Source organism: Eretmochelys imbricata, chromosome 10, assembly GCF_965152235.1.
Source record: "Eretmochelys imbricata isolate rEreImb1 chromosome 10, rEreImb1.hap1, whole genome shotgun sequence".
NCBI classification, from domain to species: Eukaryota; Metazoa; Chordata; order Testudines; family Cheloniidae; genus Eretmochelys; species Eretmochelys imbricata.
This window is the reverse complement of record NC_135581.1, coordinates 57,045,775-57,072,748: the sequence shown is the minus strand read 5'-3', so window position 1 is coordinate 57,072,748 and position 26,974 is coordinate 57,045,775. Positions and strand designations below refer to the sequence as shown.

The following is a 26,974-nucleotide window of genomic DNA, read 5'->3' as shown; positions in this document are numbered from 1 at the left end:
ATGCAATTTGTTGGTTTAACTTTATTTTGGGGATTTAACCCTTCTGTTTTCCCTTTTGGGTGTCTGGACCTTGATGACAAATACCCATGCTTCTTACAGGCAGACTGGGATTGTGAGGTTCCTAGATACCCAAACTTTTCTGAAGCATGTAGGCCCACCTCTAATTAGCCCCTTTGCCCAGTACCATCAGAAACAGAACATTCTCTACATAACTCTGGGCAGAGCTTTTCACTTGTGAATTGATGAGAGGAATTTGCTATAGATACCACCCAAAGGATAGTTCTTTTAATTCTTTTAATCTAGGAGCAGAGCCCCAAGTGTGGGGCCAGGAGTGGGGTGGGCCCCATCAGTGGAAGCCTGCGAGCAGGGGTTGGGGCCAGGCACCGGGTCCCGGGAATGGGGCCAGCAGATGGGGAGCGGGGCCGGCGGTGGGGACCTGAGCCCCATGTGAGGTGAGGGGTTGGAGAGCAGAGGGCTGGGCCAGGGCATAGGCACAGGAAGCACCCCCAGGTTTTGCTCTGAATCAGCAGCTGGGGAGCGGGGCCAGCAGCCCTGCATAAAACCCGGGGGTGCTGTAGCACCCCCGCACTCCTACTTCCCGCGCCTATGTACAAAATAATATCTTATAACCAGCTTGTCACGTCCCTTGGGGTAGAGAAGAGACTGAGTGTGGTTACAGTAAATACAAAGGGGCATCTTCACTAAGGCTGCTGGACGCAGAAAGGCCTTAAGATCTTTAGCTCCCAGATTGACACAGGGTGTGCTGCTTAATGTCACTACACAAGGTCTCTCCAAGTGCCAGCTTAGACTAACCTGACATGGAAGGTACTGACTACACTACATAGCTGTTTCCAGACAGGTGGACAGCAGTACAAGAAACTGTAAAGTAATTCTAGATTACAGGACTAATCAGATTACCACACATATAGGATGTCTAGCCACTCCATGCTGGACCTGTTGAAAAGGACATTATAACAGCAGAAGGAAGGGCTGTGTAAACAGCACTACCAATAACAAACTTTAATCGCAAGAAAAATATGGATGAGGATTTTTCCACAACAACACAGACAGCCAACACCTTATCCTCACTATGTTTCTTTAGATGGAGAGAACCCAAACTTGTACTGACAGCAACATGATTACATAAGGAAAAATCCAAGTCCAGACTGACCCTAAGATTCCTGACAAATTATGCTGCCAAAATTTCTGTCCTGTCAAAGTGTATGTCAGGGAATCAAACTCCTCTTCATCACTCTCTTGTATTCATCAAATGCAACTTGGCAGCCTGATTGCCTGTGTTAAAGCCGAAATGATTATAAACCATGCAAGACTGACTCTCAGAAGACGGTAAGGGGACTGTTTGCCAGGTGTGATTTCATACATAAAAGTACCCTCCCCAAAACAGCAGAAGGACATTTTCAGCTTGTAAAATTCAGCTATTAAAGAGTTATAGAACTAAGAGGTCCAAAACAGGATCAGATATTTAGGCTGAGGTCCAGCAGAGAAAGACAACTAAACTAACACCATCAGTCTAAACAAAGATTTTGCCAGAATTAATTAGTACATCATTTTACTTACTTCTTGATTTATAAAATGAAACCCATTCCAAGTCTCAAGGCAATGAACATAATTTAAATGTCAATCCCAACAAAAGCTAACAACAATCAGTATTACACCAACTCTCATATCATGGAGAGGAAAACTCCTTAAGATTATTTGTTAACACAGCAAAGATCAGACTCAGCTTCTCTGGCAAAACCACAATTAAGGAAGGGACCTTTCCTGCACAATCTGGTATCTCTCAGTTCAGCACAAGGCTAACTATGGTCTTAAATTCCATTTCCTGGAGGGATGTGTCTTCATTCATCACATAAACGTATGCTATCTCCATACTATGGATGACCCAACTGAAAGACAGATTCCAATTGGCCATAACAAATTTATTAACCTAGGTAAGCATGGATCTATTTTCTTACTTAAAAATGGCAATTTGAAAGTCAGGTGAAATATCTGACCTAGCTTTTCTTTATACAGCTCTTTAAGCACCTCTCAAAAAATCCAGTTCTAGCCTTATTTGAGTCCTGTATTAGTAGCCCTGTACGGGAAAGCTTGTCTAAATTTTCCTTGAGCAAGAATCCATTCATTGATTAACTTTGTACCATCCTATTTCCTAAACTCTTTGAAGCCTGTATGTATTCACTGATAAATCTTCACATAAAACTAACCCTATGCCAACCCTAACTCTCTGCTCTAGTTAATACCTCAGAAAATTTAAAGACATTGCACAGTTTTTGTCTTTATTAATTCTTTTAATCAAATACCTATCTTGTACAGCGATTTTTCTGGTCATATTCTAGCCTTGGTAAAATGTTTGCACCTTTTTCTACCCTGAGATATTTAATTATGGCTCTAATAATCAACCCACGCCAGCAGAGTAGGAATGGAAAAAAACCAAGGATTTTCTCTGAGCCTTCATTCATTTTTAGCGCAGATCTAGATTCAACCCTTCTAAGGTGGTCAAATGTTGATTTAACTTTTTTACTCAATTTTATGTTGTATTTTCAAATCCACGTTCTAGCCAGAACTAGAAACAAAATGCAACAAAAAACACTGTTTCCCACAGCATTTCAGTTGGGACGTGTTGCAGAAAGTCTGTTCTTATCGGCCTAGCAGCCCAGCTGTGCAGACTCAGGTGGTAAGGATAGTTCAGCTAAGCTGTGCTTAGGAACCCAAGGCCAAATTCTGCTCTCATTTAAACTGATGAAAACTTAAATAACTCTTCAACAGTTTTCAGCATTTATCAAACTCAGATGAATTACCCTAGATTCCTACTTATGTAACTGAAAACATAATTTGACCCCAGAACTTCTGGATACTTCTGGAAACTGAACCCAAACTCCAACCTTTTTGAGCTTTTGAAAAACTGCACTGGAGGGCATCATTTTCAGGAATCCAGCACTGCAGCTTTCAAAACCTGGTTTACTCAATGTCTGGATTCTCAATTAAAACTAGAAGATCATTTCCATAACCCAATGCATCTCTTAGAAGGAGAAAGTGAAGGAAGAATTTGATTGAATACCTCCACTGGAAGAGGAAGAGATTTGTGATTTCACATTCACTGTGTTACACTGACACAAATGAAGTTTTCACTTTACAGCAAGTGGATGCAAGTCAAGCAACTGCTACAAAATACTGCGAACACCCATCCAACAGCTGTTTTCAGGTTTTGGCTGTAGCTCTCTACTAGAGCACATTAGAAATTCCATCCTTTATACAAACAGGTGTGAATGCTTTGGCATTTTCATAAGTACATGAAACATTTTTTAAAATAGATTATTTTATTTTAATTTTTCTGTGAGAAACAAATGCCGAAAGTGTAGAGCAGGCATATGAGGTATCTATTAGATGGTTACCTTAAAGGGAACAAGACAATAAATAAATGCTTCAGAAGTTTTCAAAATTAAAATGAAATAGAATGCATTTTATTTAGCTGTAGTATAAACCTAAAAGCTTGCTGGGATGGAAAAAATCTTTGTAAATGAGTTGAAGAGATCTGAAAAATTTCAAAGTGAAAGGAAAACATGACAAACACTATGGGAAAAGAATCAGTTGCAAAAACGAGTTCAATGGCCAAAAAAAAGTAAATAACCAAAAGTTATCAAGTAACATTAATACATGGTCTAGATAATACTTAGCCCTGCCATGATTGCAGGGGACTGGACTAGATGACCTCGCAAGGTCCCTTCCAGTCCTATGATTCTCTTACAAATGTTTTGCTTTTAAACTACATCTGTTGCCAACAAAGAGTTCTCTTCCTTAAAAACAATATTATACAGGTGGTCACAATGTAATATTAGCATACAAATGCCTATCACTGTGCTCTTTTATCACATTTTAGTGATATTAAAGCAAATCCTAGAATTAATTTTGCATAGAGGCTTTAATTGTAACTGCCTGTGTTCAGATGCTTATAATTTTCTCAGAAATTCTCCTTTTGATCTGAGTTCCTATGCTTAGTTTCAGCCTATATGTGAATACATTTCTTTACATCTTTATTTTTTATATAATTTCACCAAGAGCTCCTCATTCTGAGGATGAGAAAAGATCAGTCCAGTGGAGCTGGATTAGCGGGCAGAATGGGTAGATGATGGTTTAGGACAACCTGGATATCATCGCTGCATCTGTTATATGCAATATATGCATTATGATGAATGCCCCATACACATACACCTCTCTCACAGATACATTGATCTATAACCAAATAGACTCTATGAATCTTATATATGGTAGAAATCACAGCAGTCAAAGTTTCCCAGGGAATTTCACAAACCATAGCTGTATTCACAGAGCTTTGAATTGTGCTATGCATTGTGAAAACAAAATAAAAATTGTTGGGGATTTTCCCCACAATGAAATTGGAAGAATCATTAGTGATTCACCTATGGCTCTCACTAGCAATCTGGGACTCTCATTGAGGTCAACTATGAGCAGAATACTATTACATATGAGTTCACTATAAGCAGATCCCTTTGTGCACATCAAACTTGGTTAAATGTTTGGGGGCAGGGGGGAGGGATAGCTCAGTGGTTTGAGCATTGGCCTACTAAACCCAGGGTTATGAGTTCAATCCTTGAGGGGGCCATTTAGGGATCTGGGGCAAAAATTGGGGATTGGTCCTGCTTTGAGCAGGGGGTTGGACTAGATGACCTCCTGAGGTCCCTTCCAACCCTGATATTCTATGATCATATAATAGACGTGACTTTCTATGATCATATAACAAACAAATTCTCGTCCTCTGGCATGAGACTAAGCACAAGCAGTATCAGACCTAAAGAAAGTTGTTTCAGATGTGGATAGAAGGCACGATAGTGTCAAAAATAGGATTTAGAATCAATGTGTGTTTCACCCTTAACAATGGATCCATGACCATAATGAAATCTTCCTCTAGATCCCCTTCCTTCTAGTTAACACTGGATCAAGCTCCAGGTGCTTAGTTGTGTCCTTAGTTGTGACGTTGAGAACTTAGATCACGGTACTGACTTCCTTCTTTATTTTCTGGCTCAAACTATTCATACATCCTAATTCCAAGCCCACCATCGCCAGATTAGCTGTGTTGCACCTGTTCCGTATAGCACACAACAAACCATTAACCTTGGCCTCTGTAATACAATTATAATCCTCAACAGCAACCAAATATATCTGCTCTCTAGATTCTGATTTTAAATATATTAACTGAATAAAAATGAACCTAGTTAACATAACACAATCAGTCAGTCAGCTAGCCACAAATTACCTTGACATTTTAGAATCTAGATGATTAAATGTGATAAAGGAGTGCCTTTAACAATGTTTATCTTCAAACTCCTCTGTCAATGGTTTAAAATACCTAATTCATTTATTTGCTGTAGATGTACATTGGTTTAAAAATGTTATTTCAAGCTCCAGGGCTGCTGACAATGTTTCTCATGAGACATTATGTTGGAAATGTTCTCTCTGCTGCTGGGAATATTGAATCAAAATATTTTTCACGGAATCTTCTCTCAGTTTCTTTGACTTCATCCAATCTCATTTTCACAACACAAATTTCTTAAATCCACTTACACATTCAGACATACTAAGCAATATGTCCAGTTCAAAAGGACACTAGCTATTTCCCCCAGACTTTGTTTTAAAAAAATCTTGATTTGAACCTCCAGATTCTTGTTTAAACACACATACTGTCTATTTTGTATTTATTAGAGGAAATAAACCTTCCATTTCCTCACTAAAAAGTCTAAATGTGGTTGTGTTGTATGCTAAGCAAAATTGACGTTAATGCTTATGTTCCACATATTTCTTAATGGCTGTAAAGATGAATCATTCCAGGAAGAACAGAGAGGTTAAATCATTCCAGGAAGAACAGAGAGATTAAGTGGCTTGTCCAAAATCTTCTCTGCACTAGTTTCTGTCCATAAAATGTCACACTGTTGCTAATACTGGTAATCACTCTGTTTGGTACTAAGTGCTTGTAGGTCTGGATGCTAAGGTTTTCTGAGTCCAGAATGGGAGTTTTTTCTGGAGACATATGATTGTCCAGATTATCAGACCATTAGATAGGTTTAATATACTTTTATCACTAATGGCTTTTTGGCCATTACATCCTTCACAGACTATAATAAAGCCAACTTTTGATACTTAATGCTGAACATTCTTTCCCCAAGATTTCTATTTGTTGAGAGGCAATGAATAACAAAATCAATCAGCTCCTTCAAATTAGGTCTTAAAGACGTCCGGTAAAATAGCCACTTTCACAATAACAGTGTCAGATTGATATTATGCAGCTTTTAAATTATTTATCTACTCTAAATCTTAATCCCCAGGATGTTAAAATATTTACATTCAAACACAACATTTTGCTGCTCAAGTAGAACTGTAAGACCAACAGAGGTCAATAGTACAAATCCTGGTCCCAGCTAAGTCCATTGCAAAATTTCCATTAGTTTCAATGGATCATAATTTTACCATTGGGATAAAAAAAAATAGACCTTCATCCCTTTTCTATGCACAGCTGGGCATGTCGCAGAACTGCTGCTCCAGATGAAGAATTTTAGTGTGAGCAACTGCTCTGTTGCATCAGATGTCTACCTGACAAGCCTGTCAGACATTATACATTATTGAGAACCACCTTCAAACAAAAGTGCAAATTATTTGCAAATTATTACATGTGGAATTCAGACTGCATTGAGATGAGCCTAAACCTAAGGTAGTAGGTAGGTAAGTAATCTGAATTGTAACTCATTTCCAAATTAAACTGCTGAGATGAAAATAAGTGAGTTGGTAAATATGCTTATTACTACTTAATGTTTAGAATAAGTAGCACCCAAGATGTTTGAAAGTGATGTCACGTGAAATGAAATCAGAAGCAAGACGATCTGGAAATTTAGAATGTAAATCACTAGGAAAGTTTTGAGGTGTTTTGAAGGATATGTAGATAATAGAGTTATACTTGAGACCATTTAAGTAACATAAACAAAGCTGAAAAAACTATGAACACTGTCCAAGGATATTATGGAGATCTCTTCTGATATGTCAAATTTAAAGACACGAGGTAACCCGTGTTTAAATACTTAACTTTTGAACCAGTCTGTCCTGATCTTATGATATTTACTGCATGTCTTCTTTTAATTTGAATTTTCTGAATACCTGGATAATATCACATGTTCTGGAAACACTACAAACCCTGTTCAGAACACTAGGGTTTTGTTCTAAAGATAACATTTATTATTGTTTTACAGTATAAGCAACTTAAATATCATTATCCCCTAATCACTGTCTCTTTCATGTAGATCTTAACCTGAACAAATTGCTGAGGAAACTACACCTAGAACTAGCAAGAATGAACAAGTTACCCTCTTTAAATATTGCTGTCAAAGCCATTCTGCTTAACACACTCTGGGCTCCCAATTACACTAAAGCCTATTATAGTTGCTAGTGATGGGTCAACTTCAAAAGGTTTGCAAATCTAGTTTGGAGAAGCATACAAATGTTTAGACGTTTGTATGAATTTTAGCTGAATTTGAATCTCTTTGGTCAAGAAATCCAACTTGAAACCCCACAGATGATCTCTTCTACCATGTCTAGTACTTCCTGGTTTCAGCCGAGCAGGAAATACTGTATTGTGAGAACATGTTTTTCCTCACTGCATTTGGGGTTTCTGTCATAGACAAAATTGTGAAGTGTAGAAGTGTGATAAATTTGGTGCTGTGCAAAAACTGTGTAATCAAACCACATGGAGCATAGATGGTCTCCATGTTTTGTTACAAACTGAAAACTCAGCACAGGTTCCCAGGGTTTTTGCTGAAGCATGTGAACCTTTTTAATGATCCGGTGCTGATTCATGATTCTGCACTGAAAGAAAACGCACGCAACTTGCATATTGTGTGACAAAAAACTAAGGACCCAATTCTACCTTCTTTACATCAAGTAGTACTTTACTCCAAAAGCAGTCATGTTGACTTTGTGGGATCATTTATGTAGTAAATTCCTGTTTGGTGTGAGCAAAGGTCGCAGAATTAGATCCTTAAGCCACAGTTCAGCAAAGCAATTAAGTACATGCTTAAATGCTTTGTTGAATCGGGACCCTGGTGGGAACCCTGAACTCTAGCATGTTTAGATTCAAGGTTTCTATTCATCCCACTAAATGTAGGGAAGTTTGCAAATACCAGATCTGAGTCTGGGTTTTGAACAGCTCAGTTGAGATCCAATGTTATGGTTCAAGTCCTTCTCTATCAAAAACTGCTAGACTGCCCAGATTTTGAACACAAAGCTGGTTGCAGGAGTTCTGTTGCCTTCCACCTACGGGGAAATGTCTGCCTTTAGTCCCCCATTTCACTTCACAATCAACTATCAATGAACATTTTGCTAGCTGTCATATCCTGGTCCTCTAGTTCACCTTCTTTGCCTGTATGCTAAAGCAGGGCCTTGTTTAAAAGCTGGTTTGCTTGATCATTAGTTAGCTGCAATTTGTGAAAACAGAGAAGTTAGCTGCGCCCTTATTGGATAAACAGAGAGGCTGGTAGTCTCATGGATGGAACCACTACCCCAAGAATCTTCACTGTCAGGGAGGCTAATTTGGTTAATTTAGCCATCTAAAATCCATACCATACTTAAAATGAACCATATGTGACAGTATAGAAAAAATATAATAATTGGTGGTGGCACAAACAAACCAGAGAGAGCTCTGGGAATGAGGAGAAGCATGGGAAACACACAGCTTGATATTTTCCCATACATGCCAAGAGTCCTGATTATTTTTAAGCAAAAATGTTACTATTTTTCTGCTCTGCGTATTCAAAGAATGTTCATGTGGCCCAGCACATTTCACTAGGGTTAAGGGGGTTTTTCTGCTGTTTTCAGATGCTGGCATGTACATCTGAAAGAAAAATTATCTGCAATTTCATGGTTTGACAGCTTTCATTATGTAATGACTTCCAGCAGTTTGCCCAGCAAACTGCATTTTCACCCATTTGATATAAGAATTCCACATTTTCTTCCAAACATACTGTATCTATGGACGTTGCTCATACAGAATAATTAATTCCTTCATCACCAAATTAGTTCAAAGAGATGGACACAGCTCAAAATGTTCAGCGAGGAAACCAAAAACTCATGCTTATATACAGCTTATCAGAAAATTCTTTGATTGGGAAGTACCCAAGGTCAGAAATACTATGTCAATAGACTCTCTTACAAGAGCTCCAGAATGTCTAGGTTTTAGTACGTCAGCAGAACCACAAGTCTGGTCTTTCTTGTATTAGTCTGCAAAATCACACTTTTGGCCAAAGGAAGAAATGCACAAGGACACATTACAATATATAGTCCTCTACCCCACCCCCGCAAAAGGACTCCTGTCTACACAGAAAGATTTCTGTAAAACTAGTAAAATTCCTTTCCACCTCTTGCTAGCAACTAGCAAGAAAAAGAAGTAGGAAGCGCAAAGGAAAGAGCAGAAAGGATAAGAAAATGGTCCTCTACCCCACCCCCGCAAAAGGACTCCTGTCTACACAGAAAGATTTCTGTAAAACTAGTCAAATTCCTTTCCACCTCTTGCTAGCAACTAGCAAGAAAAAGAAGTAGGAAGCGCAAAGGAAAGAGCAGAAAGGATAAGAAAATGGCAAGTGACAATGGGGATAATAATGTTTCCCTTCTTTCTGTTGGTTAGTAGTGGGAGAGACATTAGAAACAGATGATGTTAGGAGAGTTGTTAAATGGAATACTAGGGCCTGAAGCTTCTAATGCACTTGGACAATTCTAGGAGTGAGGGCTAAGGAGGACAGTGGTGAAGATTTTGAAAAAAAAAATGGGGAGGGGAGGGTGGATAATCAGCTGAACATGAGATCATGCTGTGGCCAAAAGGTCAAATGCAATCCTTTGATGCATAAAGAGGGAAATCTCAAGTAGGAATAGAGAAGTTATTTTACTTCTGTATTTGGCACTAGTGTGACCGCTGCTGGAAATCTGTGGCCAGTTCTGGGGTCCACAATCCTAAAAGGATGTTGAAAAGGTTCCAGAGAACATCCACAGGAATGATTACAGGATTTGAAAACCAATTATTGTGGTAGACTCCAGCTCCAACTATTTAGCTTAACAAAGAGAATGTTAAAGGGTGATCTGATTACAGTCTCAGTATCTATATGTGGAACAAATATTTGACAATGGACTCGTCAATCTAGCAGACAAAGGTATATTGTGATCCAATGGCTGGAAGTTGAAGCTAGACTAATTCAGACTGGAAATAAGCTGTAAATGTTTAACAGCGATGGTGGTTAACTATTGGAACAACTTACTAAGAGTCATGGTGGATTCTTCATCACTGACAATTTTTAAATCAAGATTAGATGTTTTCTAAAAGATCTGCTCGAGGAGTTATTTTTGGGAAGTTCCATGGCCTGTGTTATACAGGAGGCCAGACTAGAAGACCACAATGATCCCTTCTGATCTGGAATCTTTCAAAGCCCTCAGGCAGAGCTCCATTCTCATTAGTGTTTGCTGATGGCACTCATAATGGGTGCACCAAGATAACTGGATTTGCTTTAGGCAGTCTGGCATAAGTGGGTCTTTAAGAGGGACTTAAATGAGGACAGACTAGGGGCCTTGCAGATGAGCTGTGTGAGTCCATGCCTGTCAAGGTTCCTCCCCCACTCTGAACTCTAGGGTACAGATGTGGGGACCTGCATGAAAAACCTCCTAAGCTTATCTTTACCAGCTTAAGTCAAAATTTCCCCAAGGTACAAAGTATTCCACCCGTGGTCCTTGGAATGGCCGCTACCACCACCAAACTAATACTGGTTACTGGGGAAGAGCTGTTTGGACGCGTCTTTCCCCCCAAAATACTTCCCAAAACCCTGCACCCCACTTCCTGGACAAGGTTTGGTAAAAAGCCTCACCAATTTGCCTAGGTGACTACAGACCCAGACCCTTGGATCTTAAGAACAATGAACAATCCTCCCAACACTTGCACCCCCCCTTTCCTGGGAAATGTTGGATAAAAAGCCTCACCAATTTGCATAGGTGACCACAGACCCAAACCCTTGGATCTGAGAACAATGAAAAAACATTCAGTTTTTTACAAGAAGACTTTTAATAGAAAATAGAAGTAAATAGAAATGAAGAAATCCCCCCTGTAAAATCAGGATGGTAGATATCTTACAGGGTAATTAGATTCAAAAACATAGAGAACCCCTCTAGGCAAAACCTTAAGTTACAAAAAGATACACAGACAGAAATAGTTATTCTATTCAGCACAATTCTTTTCTCAGCCATTTAAAGAAATCATAATCTAACACATACCTAGCTAGATTACTTACTAAAAGTTCTAAGACTCCATTCCTGTTCTGTCCCTGGCAAAAGCAGCATACAGACAGACACAGACCCTTTGTTTCTCTCCCTCCTCCCAGCTTTTGAAAGTATCTTGTCTCCTCATTGGTCATTTTGGTCAGGTGCCAGCGAGGTTACCTTTAGCTTCTTAACCCTTTACAGGTGAGAGGAGCTTTCCCCTGGCCAGGAGGAATTTCAAAGGGGTTTACCCTTCCCCTTATATTTATGACACGCCCCCCAAATCTCAGCTAGGGTGAAACACTGGCTGGGATTTCTTCCTGGAGCTCTAGGAAAAACAGAGTTAATAAGACACATGCATCTCTAAATATACTACCAAGTACATAAAGACTAACAATATTTTCCACATCTTAAGGACGATTTTAACCAGTTGATTCTGGGAAACTTTCACGGGAGAGTGCATCAGCCACTTTGTTAGAAGCTCCTGAGATGTGTTGGATGTCGAAATCAAAATCTTGGAGAGCTAAACTCCACCGAAGAAGTTTTTTGTTAGTTTCTTTGACGGTGTGAAGCCACTTCAGTGCAGCATGGTCGGTTTGCAGGTGGAAACGCCGTCCCCAAACATATGGGCGTAGCTTTTCCAGAGCGTAGACAATGGCATAACATTCTTTTTCAGTGACTGACCAGTTGCTTTCCCTCTCAGACAGTTTTTTGCTGAGAAACACTACAGGGTGGAATTCTTGATCAGGTCCTTTCTGCATTAAAACTGCTCCCACACCACGCTCGGATGCATCTGTGGTTACTAGGAACGGTTTGTCAAAGTCTGGGGCCCTTAGTACAGGGTCAGACATGAGTGTCGCTTTAAGCTTGTTAAAGGCCTTCTGACACTTTCCGGTCCACTGAACAGCATTTGGCTGTTTCTTTTTGGTTAGGTCTGTCAGTGGGGCAGCGATTTGGCTGTAGTGCGGTACAAATCGTCTGTAATAACCAGCCAAGCCTAAGAAGGATTGAACCTGTTTCTTTGACTTTGGGACAGGCCACTTTTGGATAGCATCCACTTTGGCCTGTAGGGGGCTGATAGTTCCTTGACCCACCTGGTGTCCAAGGTAAGTCACTCTGTTTAGGCCTATTTGACACTTCTTAGCCTTAACAGTTAGTCCTGCCTCCCTTATGCGCTCAAGGACTTTTTGTAGATGTTCCAGGTGGTCTGCCCAGGAATCCGAAAATATGGCCACATCATCAAGGTAGGCGACTGCATATTCTCCTAATCCCGCTAGGAGACCATCTACAAGTCTTTGGAAAGTGGCGGGTGCATTTCGCAGCCCGAAAGGGAGTACATTAAATTCATACAGCCCGAGATGTGTGATGAAGGCTGACCTTTCCTTGGCAGATTCATCTAGCGGTACCTGCCAGTACCCCTTTGTTAAGTCCAAGGTAGAGATGAACTGGGCCCGTCCCAGTTTCTCTAACAGTTCATCTGTGCGTGGCATTGGATAGTTGTCTGGGCGAGTTACAGCATTTAGCTTACGGTAGTCCACGCAAAAACGTATTTCCCCATCTGGTTTGGGAACTAGAACCACTGGAGATGCCCATGCACTTTCAGAGGGGCGGATTACACCCATCTGTAACATATCCTGGATCTCCCGTTCTATAGCAGTTTTAGCTTGAGGAGACACCCGGTAAGGTTGGACTCTAATCGGATGAGCATTACCTGTGTCAATGGAGTGGTATGCCCGTTCAGTCAGTCCTGGGGTGGCTGAGAACGTTGGTGCGTAGCTAGTGCACAGCTCCTGGATCTGCTGTCGCTGCATACGCCCAAGGGTCATGGAGAGGTTCACCTCTTCCACACCACCAGCACATTTCCCTTCGTAGTAGACACCTTCAGGCCACTCAGCATCATCTTCTCCCTGGGCTGTAAACTGACCAACCTTTAATTCTCTGGAATAACAGGGCTTTAGAGAATTAATATGGTACACCTTAGGCTTTCGGTTGGAGGTGGGGAATGCTATGAGATAATTAACAGCTCCCAGGCGCTCCTGGACCGTGAATGGCCCTTCCCACGATGCTTCCATTTTATGGGCCTGGAGCGCCCTTAAGACCATGACCTGGTCTCCTACTTTGAAGGAACGCTCTCTGGCATGTTTATCATACCAGGCTTTTTGCTCTTTTTGAGCATCCTGTAAGTTTTCTCTAGCAAGGGCTAAAGAGGTTCGGAGGGTGTTTTGTAGGTTGGTTACAAAGTCCAGAATGTTAGTTCCTGGAGAAGGTGTAAATCCCTCCCATTGCTGCTTCACCAACTGCAATGGCCCCTTAACCTCACGGCCATATACAAGTTCAAATGGGGAAAACCCTAAACTGGGATGTGGTACAGCTCTGTAGGCAAAGAGCAACTGCTGCAACACTAGGTCCCAATCATTGGAGTGCTCATTTACGAATTTACGTATCATGGCCCCCAAAGTTCCATTAAACTTCTCCACCATGCCATTTGTTTGATGGTGGTAAGGAGTGGCAACCAAGTGATTTACCCCATGAGCTTCCCAAAGGTTTTTCATAGTTCCTGCCAGGAAATTAGTCCCTGCATCTGTGAGGATGTCGGAGGGCCAACCTACCCTGGCAAAAATGTCTGCTAGTGCCTGGCATACACTTTTAGCCCTGGTGTTGCTTAGAGCTACTGCTTCCGGCCATCGGGTGGCAAAATCCATGAAAGTCAGTATGTACTGCTTTCCTCTGGCTGTCTTTTTCGGAAAAGGACCCAGAATATCCACAGCTACTCGCTGAAATGGAACTTCAATGATGGGGAGTGGTTGTAGAGGGGCTTTGACCTGGTCTTGGGGTTTTCCCACTCTTTGGCACACCTCACAAGACTGGACATAGGTAGAAACATCCTTGCCCATTCCCTCCCAGTGGAATGACCCCCCCAAACGGTCTTTGGTCCTGTTCACCCCAGCATGGCCACTAGGGTGATCGTGGGCTAAGCTCAAGAGCTTGGCCCGGTATTTAGTTGGAACTACCAACTGTCTCTGAGGATGCCAGTCTTCCTGGTGTCCACCAGAAAGAGTTTCCTTGTATAAAAGTCCTCTTTCTACAACAAACCTGGATCGATTAGAAGAGCTGAGAGGCGGTGGGTTGCTCCGTGCCGCTGTCCAAGCTCTCTGGAGGCTTTCATCTGCTTCCTGTTCGGTCTGGAACTGTTCCCTTGATGCTGGAGACATCAGTCCCTCATTGGATTGTGGACCTAGGCTTGGTCCCTCTGGAAGCAATATAGGGGATGGAGCTGTTTCTGTTGACTGTGAACCGCTCTCCGCTGGTGCACTATGTTGGGATTCAGGCTCCGGCTGAGTCTCTTGTGTAGGGTTATCGGCTGCTGCCAGTTCAGGTTCAGTGGGGCCCTCTGGTGTTGAGGTTGCAAGTACTGGATTCAGTGCTGACACAGGGTCTGGTGTTGGTTGTTCGGCTGGTTCCGGTTCTGGGACTGGTTCCGTCTGGGTCTCTGGGACTGGATCCACTACTGCTGTTGCAGACATTGGCCTAAGGTCCAGGTCCATCACCTCTGACTGGGTCCTGATAGCAGTTTCCGGAACAGAGCTAGGCCTCACGGCTTGTTTAGCCTGGCTGCGGGTGACCATTCCCACCCTCTTGGCCTGCTTCACATGATTGGCCAAGTCTTCCCCCAACAGCATGGGGATGGGATAATCATCATAGACTGCAAAAGTCCACATTCCTGACCAGCCCTTGTACTGGACAGGCAACTTGGCTGTAGGCAAATTGAAAGAGTTGGACTTGAAGGGTTGAATCGTCACTTGGATCTCTGGGTTGATTAAATTGGGGTCCACTAAGGAAGCATGGATAGCTGACACTTGTGCTCCGGTGTCCCTCCACGCGGTGACCTTCTTCCCGCCCACACTCACAGTTTCCCTCCGCTCTAAGGGTATCTGGGAAGTATCTGGGCCTGTGGACCTCTGGTGTGATTCCGGTGCAATGAACTGTAATCTGTTGGGGTTCTTGGGGCAGTTGGCCTTTACATGCCCCAGCTCGTTACATTTAAAACATCGTCCAGCTGACGGGTCACTGGGGCGAGGAGGGTTGCTGGAGAACGGGGTGGCAGGACGATAAGGGGTCTGGAGGGTTCTTTGGGAGGTAGGTGGGGCCTTGGGCGGCCCCCGGTAATAGGGTGTGGTCTGGGGTGGTCCCTTCTGGTCTCCGCTCCAACTGCGACCAGTTTTCTTCTTCTCTGCCACCTCCACCCATCTGGCTCCAATCTCTCCTGCCTCGATTACAGTTTTGGGTTTCCCATCTAGGATGTATCTTTCTATTTCCTCAGGAACACCCTCTAAGAACTGTTCCATTTGCATTAGGAAGGGCAAATTTACTGGAGATTCAACACTTGCTCCTGATATCCAGGCATCCCAATGTTTCACAATGTGGTAGGCATGTCGGGTAAATGACATGTCTGGTTTCCACCTTAGGGCTCTGAACCTCCGACGAGACTGCTCGGGTGTTATCCCCATTCTGACTCTCGCCTTGGATTTAAACAGTTCATACTTGTTCATGTGTTCTTTAGGCATTTCAGCTGCCACCTCAGCTAAGGGTCCACTGAGCTGCGGCCTCAGCTCTACCATGTACTGGTCAGTAGAGAGGTTGTATCCAAGGCAGGCCCTTTCGAAGTTTTCTAGGAAGGCCTCAGTATCATCGCCTGCCTTGTAGGTGGGGAACTTTCTGGGATGGGAAGTGGTACTTGGAGAAGGATTACTAGGGTTTGTTGGGATATTCTGCTGAGCCTTTATCTTCTCCATCTCCTCCACATACTTCCTCTCTTTTTCCTTCTCCTCCAGTTCTTTGTCCCTCGCTTCCATAGCTCTCCTGTGAGCAGCCGCTTGGTGTTGTTCTGCCTCCCTTTCTTGTTCCTTCTTCAGCCGCATGAGTTCTATCTGTCTTTCATGTTCCCTTTGTCTTTCCTCAGCCTGAAATTTGGCTAATTCCAGCTGTAGTCGAGCTGAGGATTTGGTCATTCTAAGCTCTCTGTTTTTAACTAACTTTACACCCGAGGTTTAGAAATAAACAAACAAAACTTGGCTGTAAAATTTTGCTGTGCTGGAATAGAATACCTATTCTCTGATAGTGATTGTCAGCCTACAGAAAAAGACAATTCCCTTGTCTCTGTTCTGGGCCCAACTTAAAGCAAAAAACCTCCAAACTACTTGGAAACCTGCTTACCCAGCCCAAAGAAAAAGCAAATGGGTAGAACACACACCCCCTATTTACTTTTAGGAAGAAAAGAAAAAAAAAAACCTCTGGGTTGGAAGACTGTGAATTTCCCTGCAGGAGTTAAGTACCCTGCCTCCAGGCAAAGAAAACCTGCAATTCACAAGATAATCCCCTTTTGTCTCTGCTTGGCCACAAAGCAGGGAAAACCCAAGATGCTTTCAGTTTCAAAGCTGCTTCAAAGCCACAGGAAAAAAAAATTCCTTTTTAAAATCTGTATTTCTAGTTCAAAAAATCTCAACTGGATCTCAAAATGATTTCAGGTTAATCCCACCACTATGCCACCATGTCAAGGTTCCTCCCCCACTCTGAACTCTAGGGTACAGATGTGGGGACCTGCATGAAAAACCTCCTAAGCTTATCTTTACCAGCTTAAGTCAAAATTTCCCCAAGGTACAAAGTATTCCACCCGTGGTCCTTGGAATGGCCGCTACCACCACCAAACTAATACTGGTTACTGGGGAAGAGCTGTTTGGACGCGTCTTTCCCCCCAAAATACTTCCCAAAACCCTGCACCCCACTTCCTGGACAAGGTTTGGTAAAAAGCCTCACCAATTTGCCTAGGTGACTACAGACCCAGACCCTTGGATCTTAAGAACAATGAACAATCCTCCCAACACTTGCACCCCCCCTTTCCTGGGAAATGTTGGATAAAAAGCCTCACCAATTTGCATAGGTGACCACAAACCCAAACCCTTGGATCTGAGAACAATGAAAAAACATTCAGTTTTTTACAAGAAGACTTTTAATAGAAAATAGAAGTAAATAGAAATGAAGAAATCCCCCCTGTAAAATCAGGATGGTAGATATCTTACAGGGTAATTAGATTCAAAAACATAGAGAACCCCTCTAGGCAAAACCTTAAGTTACAAAAAGATACACAGACAGAAATAGTTATTCTATTCAGCACAATTCTTTTCTCAGCCATTTAAAGAAATCATAATCTAACACATACCTAGCTAGATTACTTACTAAAAGTTCTAAGACTCCATTCCTGTTCTGTCCCTGGCAAAAGCAGCATACAGACAGACACAGACCCTTTGTTTCTCTCCCTCCTCCCAGCTTTTGAAAGTATCTTGTCTCCTCATTGGTCATTTTGGTCAGGTGCCAGCGAGGTTACCTTTAGCTTCTTAACCCTTTACAGGTGAGAGGAGCTTTCCCCTGGCCAGGAGGAATTTCAAAGGGGTTTACCCTTCCCCTTATATTTATGACAATGCCACTCATAGGAAGATTGATATATAGGGAAAATAGGGGAAAACTCACAAATGGTGGACATGGCAGGTCTATGTTTGTAAAACAGGAAGTTCCACAACAGCCCCAATGCCAGGCATGATTCAGCTCTGAAAACGTACCTTCAGATGTCTGGTGTTACCTGATATTCCCAGATTCTCACTTCCTATTTAATTCTCATGGTATTTCTTCACATCTGAATGACACTACATTCTGTGGATGCCTTCCCAAAACAAACACACACACTCATACCCATCCACCCACTGAAATACTTGGTGCTGTGACTGTGATCAGGGTACCTTTTGCATTAAAAGGTCTGCGTGGTGTTTTTTAAGGAAATAGGAGATTCCTGTTTTCTACGGCTTTCAACTGACTAGCAGCCTGCCTTGCTGGAGACAATGGTCTCACTAACATTTTAGAGAAGATTTAGAAAGTGCTAAGTATATTTCCCACATTGGAACCAATGAACAGGGAAAGTCAAAGCAAGATCACATGAACAGGGCAATAGACACAAATCATGGGGTTTGTCCTGCCAGTATAACCAGTGGTTTAAGTAGAAATGATTTCTTGCTGGTACTGCACTCATGGGAGGGACACAAGGGAGGGCACATGACCTCTGCACGTGACCCTCCCTGTGACTCCTCCCCACCCTGCCCCCAGCCTGGGTCCTCCACCCTCTCCCCGGCCCCTCCAACACACACACACAGACACACACACTCTTACCTGTCTAAAATTTTACAACTGCATCTGTTAAACAGATAAAGTTGTAAAATGATGCTTTGGGCCCCTCGTGCTACCTGTACTTCCAGGTGTCATTGAGGATCCAGCAGTACCCCAATTTGAAAACTTCTTAAATGAAAGGATAGGAAGGACAATCACCCCACTTTCCCTTAATACAGTATCAGTGCCTCCCTTATGTCCAAACTAAGCTTCTGCCAGCTTGTCTTTATCTAAGTATTGCTCTCCACCAGTCACCAGGAAAGCAAAGATGCTGCACCATCTCGGTTTGAAGGAAAAGAGGCGTAGAATTCTGTGCGCCATGTGCATCTTGCTAGAACTACAGCCCAAATTGTTTTATTATTTTCCTCAGCATGGCATACACGAGGGGCAACCAAAAGCAACCTGGCAGAACATGCATGAGAACTGTCTCTGGACAGATAAGCAATTGATCAAATTCACATTCTCTGATCTCTTGGAGCCAAATCCTGTTCTCATTGAGATCAAAAGGAGTTTTGCTATTGAGTTCAATGGGAACAGGCTTTGACATTTGGAGAGGAAAGAACAAAACCACTCACAAAAGGGCTATGTTGCTTATACCACAGGTATCAAAGGCGGCTGACTCATGTGAGAAAGTCAGCAGACGTACATCTTTGTGCACTGCAAGGGAGAAATCAGCAATCAATGAGGCTAAAACAGTCTCTGTACCATATCCAACTCATAAGTCCATCTGCAAAGGATCAAGGAAATACGAAGGCTCCAGATTACCTTAAAGTCCTCAGTCCTTTGGTTAGAATGCTTCCATTAGTACATGTTCATAGTCCAGAGACTGGAGCAGTAAAGAGGCCACAGCAGGAAAGAGGCAAAACGGATATATTTCCAGGCCGGGCCTTTTAGCTTCTGCCAAGTGCCAAGTAAAGGGAAATCTGTTCTTACTGTGTGTCAAGGTTCCTCCCCCACTCTGAACTCTAGGGTACAGATGTGGGGACCTGCATGAAAAACCTCCTAAGCTTATCTTTACCAGCTTAGGTCAAAACTTCCCCAAGGTACAAAGTATTCCACCCGTGGTCCTTGGAATGGCCGCTACCACCACCAAACTAATACTGGTTACTGGGGAAGAGCTGTTTGGACGCGTCTTTCCCCCCAAATACTTCCCAAAACCCTGCACCCCACTTCCTGGACAAGGTTTGGTAAAAAGCCTCACCAATTTGCCTAGGTGACTACAGACCCAGACCCTTGGATCTTAAGAACAATGAACAATCCTCCCAACACTTGCACCCCCCCCCTTTCCTGGGAAATGTTGGATAAAAAGCCTCACCAATTTGCATAGGTGACCACAGACCCAAACCCTTGGATCTGAGAACAATGAAAAAACATTCAGTTTTTTACAAGAAGACTTTTAATAGAAAATAGAAGTAAATAGAAATGAAGAAATCCCCCCTGTAAAATCAGGATGGTAGATATCTTACAGGGTAATTAGATTCAAAAACATAGAGAACCCCTCTAGGCAAAACCTTAAGTTACAAAAAAGATACACAGACAGAAATAGTTATTCTATTCAGCACAATTCTTTTCTCAGCCATTTAAAGAAATCATAATCTAACACATACCTAGCTAGATTACTTACTAAAAGTTCTAAGACTCCATTCCTGTTCTGTCCCTGGCAAAAGCAGCATACAGACAGACACAGACCCTTTGTTTCTCTCCCTCCTCCCAGCTTTTGAAAGTATCTTGTCTCCTCATTGGTCATTTTGGTCAGGTGCCAGCGAGGTTACCTTTAGCTTCTTAACCCTTTACAGGTGAGAGGAGCTTTCCCCTGGCCAGGAGGAATTTCAAAGGGGTTTACCCTTCCCCTTATATTTATGACACGCCCCCCAAATCTCAGCTAGGGTGAAACACTGGCTGGGATTTCTTCCTGGAGCTCTAGGAAAAACAGAGTTAATAAGACACATGCATCTCTAAATATACTACCAAATACATAAAGACTAACAATATTTTCCACATCTTAAGGACGATTTTAACCAGTTGATTCTGGGAAACTTTCACGGGAGAGTGCATCAGCCACTTTGTTAGAAGCTCCTGAGATGTGTTGGATGTCGAAATCAAACTCTTGGAGAGCTAAACTCCACCGAAGAAGTTTTTTGTTAGTTTCTTTGACGGTGTGAAGCCACTTCAGTGCAGCATGGTCGGTTTGCAGGTGGAAACGCCGTCCCCAAACATATGGGCGTAGCTTTTCCAGAGTGTAGACAATGGCATAACATTCTTTTTCAGTGACTGACCAGTTGCTTTCCCTCTCAGACAGTTTTTTGCTGAGAAACACTACAGGGTGGAATTCTTGATCAGGTCCTTTCTGCATTAAAACTGCTCCCACACCACGCTCGGATGCATCTGTGGTTACTAGGAACGGTTTGTCAAAGTCTGGGGCCCTTAGTACAGGGTCAGACATGAGTGTCGCTTTAAGCTTGTTAAAGGCCTTCTGACACTTTCCGGTCCACTGAACAGCATTTGGCTGTTTCTTTTTGGTTAGGTCTGTCAGTGGGGCAGCGATTTGGCTGTAGTGCGGTACAAATCGTCTGTAATAACCAGCCAAGCCTAAGAAGGATTGAACCTGTTTCTTTGACTTTGGGACAGGCCACTTTTGGATAGCATCCACTTTGGCCTGTAGGGGGCTGATAGTTCCTTGACCCACCTGGTGTCCAAGGTAAGTCACTCTGTTTAGGCCTATTTGACACTTCTTAGCCTTAACAGTTAGTCCTGCCTCCCTTATGCGCTCAAGGACTTTTTGTAGATGTTCCAGGTGGTCTGCCCAGGAATCCGAAAATATGGCCACATCGTCAAGGTAGGCGACTGCATATTCTCCTAATCCCGCTAGGAGACCATCTACAAGTCTTTGGAAAGTGGCGGGTGCATTTCGCAGCCCGAAAGGGAGTACATTAAATTCATACAGCCCGAGATGTGTGATGAAGGCTGACCTTTCCTTGGCAGATTCATCTAGCGGTACCTGCCAGTACCCCTTTGTTAAGTCCAAGGTAGAGATGAACTGGGCCCGTCCCAGTTTCTCTAACAGTTCATCTGTGCGTGGCATTGGATAGTTGTCTGGGCGAGTTACAGCATTTAGCTTACGGTAGTCCACGCAAAAACGTATTTCCCCATCTGGTTCGGGAACTAGAACCACTGGAGATGCCCATGCACTTTCAGAGGGGCGGATTACACCCATCTGTAACATATCCTGGATCTCCCGTTCTATAGCAGTTTTAGCTTGAGGAGACACCCGGTAAGGTTGGACCCTAATTGGGTGAGCATTACCTGTGTCAATGGAGTGGTATGCCCGTTCAGTCAGTCCTGGGGTGGCTGAGAACGTTGGCGCGTAGCTAGTGCACAGCTCCTGGATCTGCTGTCGCTGCATACGCCCAAGGGTCATGGAGAGGTTCACCTCTTCCACACCACCAGCACATTTCCCTTCGTAGTAGACACCTTCAGGCCACTCAGCATCATCTTCTCCCTGGGCTGTAAACTGACAAACCTTTAATTCTCTGGAATAAAAGGGCTTTAGAGAATTAATATGGTACACCTTAGGCTTTCGGTTGGAGGTGGGGAATGCTATGAGATAATTAACAGCTCCCAGGCGCTCCTGGACCGTGAATGGCCCTTCCCACGATGCTTCCATTTTATGGGCCTGGAGCGCCCTTAAGACCATGACCTGGTCTCCTACTTTGAAGGAACGCTCTCTGGCATGTTTATCATACCAGGCTTTTTGCTCTTTTTGAGCATCCTGTAAGTTTTCTTTAGCAAGGGCTAAAGAGGTTCGGAGGGTGTTTTGTAGGTTGGTTACAAAGTCCAGAATGTTAGTTCCTGGAGAAGGTGTAAATCCCTCCCATTGCTGCTTCACCAACTGCAATGGCCCCTTAACCTCACGGCCATATACAAGTTCAAATGGGGAAAACCCTAAACTGGGATGTGGTACAGCTCTGTAGGCAAAGAGCAACTGCTGCAACACTAGGTCCCAATCATTGGAGTGCTCATTTACGAATTTACGTATCATGGTCCCCAAAGTTCCATTAAACTTCTCCACCATGCCATTTGTTTGATGGTGGTAAGGAGTGGCAACCAAGTGATTTACCCCATGAGCTTCCCAAAGGTTTTTCATAGTTCCTGCCAGGAAATTAGTCCCTGCATCTGTGAGGATGTCGGAGGGCCGACCTACCCTGGCAAAAATGTCTGCTAGTGCCTGGCATACACTTTTAGCCCTGGTGTTGCTTAGAGCTACTGCTTCCGGCCATCGGGTGACAAAATCCATGAAAGTCAGTATGTACTGCTTTCCTCTGGCTGTCTTTTTCGGAAAAGGACCCAGAATATCCACAGCTACTCGCTGAAATGGAACTTCAATGATGGGGAGTGGTTGTAGAGGGGCTTTGACCTGGTCTTGGGGTTTTCCCACTCTTTGGCACACCTCACAAGACTGGACATAGGTAGAAACATCCTTGCCCATTCCCTCCCAGTGGAATGACCCCCCCAAACGGTCTTTGGTCCTGTTCACCCCAGCATGGCCACTAGGGTGATCGTGGGCTAAGCTCAAGAGCTTGGCCCGGTATTTAGTTGGAACTACCAACTGTCTCTGAGGATGCCAGTCTTCCTGGTGTCCACCAGAAAGAGTTTCCTTGTATAAAAGTCCTCTTTCTACAACAAACCTGGATCGATTAGAAGAGCTGAGAGGCGGTGGATTGCTCCGTGCCGCTGTCCAAGCTCTCTGGAGGCTTTCATCTGCTTCCTGTTCGGTCTGGAACTGTTCCCTTGATGCTGGAGACATCAGTCCCTCATTGGATTGTGGACCTAGGCTTGGTCCCTCTGGAAGCGATATAGGGGATGGAGCTGTTTCTGTTGACTGTGAACCGCTCTCCGCTGGTGCACTATTTTGGGATTCAGGCTCCGGCTGAGCCTCTTGTGTAGGGTTATCGGCTGCTGCCAGTTCAGGTTCAGTGGGGCCCTCTGGTGTTGAGGTTGCAAGTACTGGATTCAGTGCTGACACAGGGTCTGGTGTTGGTTGTTCGGCTGGTTCCGGTTCTGGGACTGGTTCCGTCTGGGTCTCTGGGACTGGATCCACTACTGCTGTTGCAGACATTGGCCTAAGGTCCAGGTCCATCACCTCTGACTGGGTCCTGATAGCAGTTTCCGGAACAGAGCTAGGCCTCACGGCTTGTTTAGCCTGGCTGCGGGTGACCGTTCCCACCCTCTTGGCCTGCTTCACATGATTGGCCAAGTCTTCCCCCAACAGCATGGGGATGGGATAATCATCATAGACTGCAAAAGTCCACATTCCTGACCAGCCCTTGTACTGGACAGGCAACTTGGCTGTAGGCAAATTGAAAGAGTTGGACTTGAAGGGTTGAATCGTCACTTGGATCTCTGGGTTGATTAAATTGGGGTCCACTAAGGAAGCATGGATAGCTGACACTTGTGCTCCGGTGTCCCTCCACGCGGTGACCTTCTTCCCGCCCACACTCACAGTTTCCCTCCGCTCTAAGGGTATCTGGGAAGTATCTGGGCCTGTGGACCTCTGGTGTGATTCCGGTGCAATGAACTGTAATCTGTTGGGGTTCTTGGGGCAGTTGGCCTTTACATGCCCCAGCTCGTTACATTTAAAACATCGTCCAGCTGACGGGTCACTGGGGCGAGGAGGGTTGCTGGAGAACGGGGTGGCAGGACGATAAGGGGTCTGGAGGGTTCTTTGGGAGGTAGGTGGGGCCTTGGGCGGCCCCCGGTAATAGGGTGTGGTCTGGGGTGGTCCCTTCTGGTCTCCGCTCCAACTGCGACCAGTTTTCTTCTTCTCTGCCACCTCCACCCATCTGGCTCCAATCTCTCCTGCCTCGATTACAGTTTTGGGTTTCCCATCTAGGATGTATCTTTCTATTTCCTCAGGAACACCCTCTAAGAACTGTTCCATTTGCATTAGGAAGGGCAAATTTACTGGAGGTTCAACACTTGCTCCTGATATCCAGGCATCCCAATGTTTCACAATGTGGTAGGCATGTCGGGTAAATGACATGTCTGGTTTCCACCTTAGGGCTCTGAACCTCCGACGAGACTGCTCGGGTGTTATCCCCATTCTGACTCTCGCCTTGGACTTAAACAGTTCATACTTGTTCATGTGTTCTTTAGGCATTTCAGCTGCCACCTCAGCTAAGGGTCCACTGAGCTGCGGCCTCAGCTCTACCATGTACTGGTCAGTAGAGAGGTTGTATCCAAGGCAGGCCCTTTCGAAGTTTTCTAGGAAGGCCTCAGTATCATCGCCTGCCTTGTAGGTGGGGAACTTTCTGGGATGGGAAGTGGTACTTGGAGAAGGATTACTAGGGTTTGTTGGGATATTCTGCTGAGCCTTTATCTTCTCCATCTCCTCCACATACTTCCTCTCTTTTTCCTTCTCCTCCAGTTCTTTGTCCCTCGCTTCCATAGCTCTCCTGTGAGCAGCCGCTTGGTGTTGTTCTGCCTCCCTTTCTTGTTCCTTCTTCAGCCGCATGAGTTCTATCTGTCTTTCATGTTCCCTTTGTCTTTCCTCAGCCTGAAATTTGGCTAATTCCAGCTGTAGTCGAGCTGAGGATTTGGTCATTCTAAGCTCTCTGTTTTTAACTAACTTTACACCCGAGGTTTAGAAATAAACAAACAAAACTTGGCTGTAAAATTTTGCTGTGCTGGAATAGAATACCTATTCTCTGATAGTGATTGTCAGCCTACAGAAAAAGACAATTCCCTTGTCTCTGTTCTGGGCCCAACTTAAAGCAAAAAACCTCCAAACTACTTGGAAACCTGCTTACCCAGCCCAAAGAAAAAGCAAATGGGTAGAACACACACCCCCTATTTACTTTTAGGAAGAAAAGAAAAAAAAAAACCTCTGGGTTGGAAGACTGTGAATTTCCCTGCAGGAGTTAAGTACCCTGCCTCCAGGCAAAGAAAACCTGCAATTCACAAGATAATCCCCTTTTGTCTCTGCTTGGCCACAAAGCAGGGAAAACCCAAGATGCTTTCAGTTTCAAAGCTGCTTCAAAGCCACAGGAAAAAAAAATTCCTTTTTAAAATCTGTATTTCTAGTTCAAAAAATCTCAACTGGATCTCAAAATGATTTCAGGTTAATCCCACCACTATGCCACCATGTCAAGGTTCCTCCCCCACTCTGAACTCTAGGGTACAGATGTGGGGACCTGCATGAAAAACCTCCTAAGCTTATCTTTACCAGCTTAGGTCAAAACTTCCCCAAGGTACAAAGTATTCCACCCGTGGTCCTTGGAATGGCCGCTACCACCACCAAACTAATACTGGTTACTGGGGAAGAGCTGTTTGGACGCGTCTTTCCCCCCAAATACTTCCCAAAACCCTGCACCCCACTTCCTGGACAAGGTTTGGTAAAAAGCCTCACCAATTTGCCTAGGTGACTACAGACCCAGACCCTTGGATCTTAAGAACAATGAACAATCCTCCCAACACTTGCACCCCCCCCCTTTCCTGGGAAATGTTGGATAAAAAGCCTCACCAATTTGCATAGGTGACCACAGACCCAAACCCTTGGATCTGAGAACAATGAAAAAACATTCAGTTTTTTACAAGAAGACTTTTAATAGAAAATAGAAGTAAATAGAAATGAAGAAATCCCCCCTGTAAAATCAGGATGGTAGATATCTTACAGGGTAATTAGATTCAAAAACATAGAGAACCCCTCTAGGCAAAACCTTAAGTTACAAAAAAGATACACAGACAGAAATAGTTATTCTATTCAGCACAATTCTTTTCTCAGCCATTTAAAGAAATCATAATCTAACACATACCTAGCTAGATTACTTACTAAAAGTTCTAAGACTCCATTCCTGTTCTGTCCCTGGCAAAAGCAGCATACAGACAGACACAGACCCTTTGTTTCTCTCCCTCCTCCCAGCTTTTGAAAGTATCTTGTCTCCTCATTGGTCATTTTGGTCAGGTGCCAGCGAGGTTACCTTTAGCTTCTTAACCCTTTACAGGTGAGAGGAGCTTTCCCCTGGCCAGGAGGAATTTCAAAGGGGTTTACCCTTCCCCTTATATTTATGACACTGTGAAAGATGGAGTTTGGAGTCACATGGGCAAGTTACATGTCCATCACCCCCACCCATATTCTAGTTAGAACATTCACAAAAAGTCCATTAAGTGTAGACAGGCACTTTCCAGGGGCCATTGTGAGCTAAGTGTTCCTTAATGGGCCATTCAGCTTGACTTGTCCCTTCATGTGCTGGCTAAATCCCTTGTGGGCATTACCACAGGTGCAAATGTGTAGCAAACAAAGCTAATATTCATAACTTCAGATACCAATCTTCACTTATAGTTCTCCCACCCACAAAGCTGGAAAGTTAGGCATTTGTTTTCCTTGTTTTGCTGCTCCAGTTCCAGTTAGCAAAATGCATGTTAGCCTAGTTTGGCTGCAAAGACGACTTCT

At 43.6% G+C, this 26,974-nt stretch overlaps 1 protein-coding gene across 2 annotated transcripts in view; it reads right to left on the bottom strand.

Moving 5' to 3' along the window:
• Positions 1 to 26,974, bottom strand: part of THSD4 (thrombospondin type 1 domain containing 4) — a 589,516-nt gene that overhangs the window by 112,765 nt on the left and 449,777 nt on the right. The gene's annotated exons all lie outside the window — the stretch shown is intronic.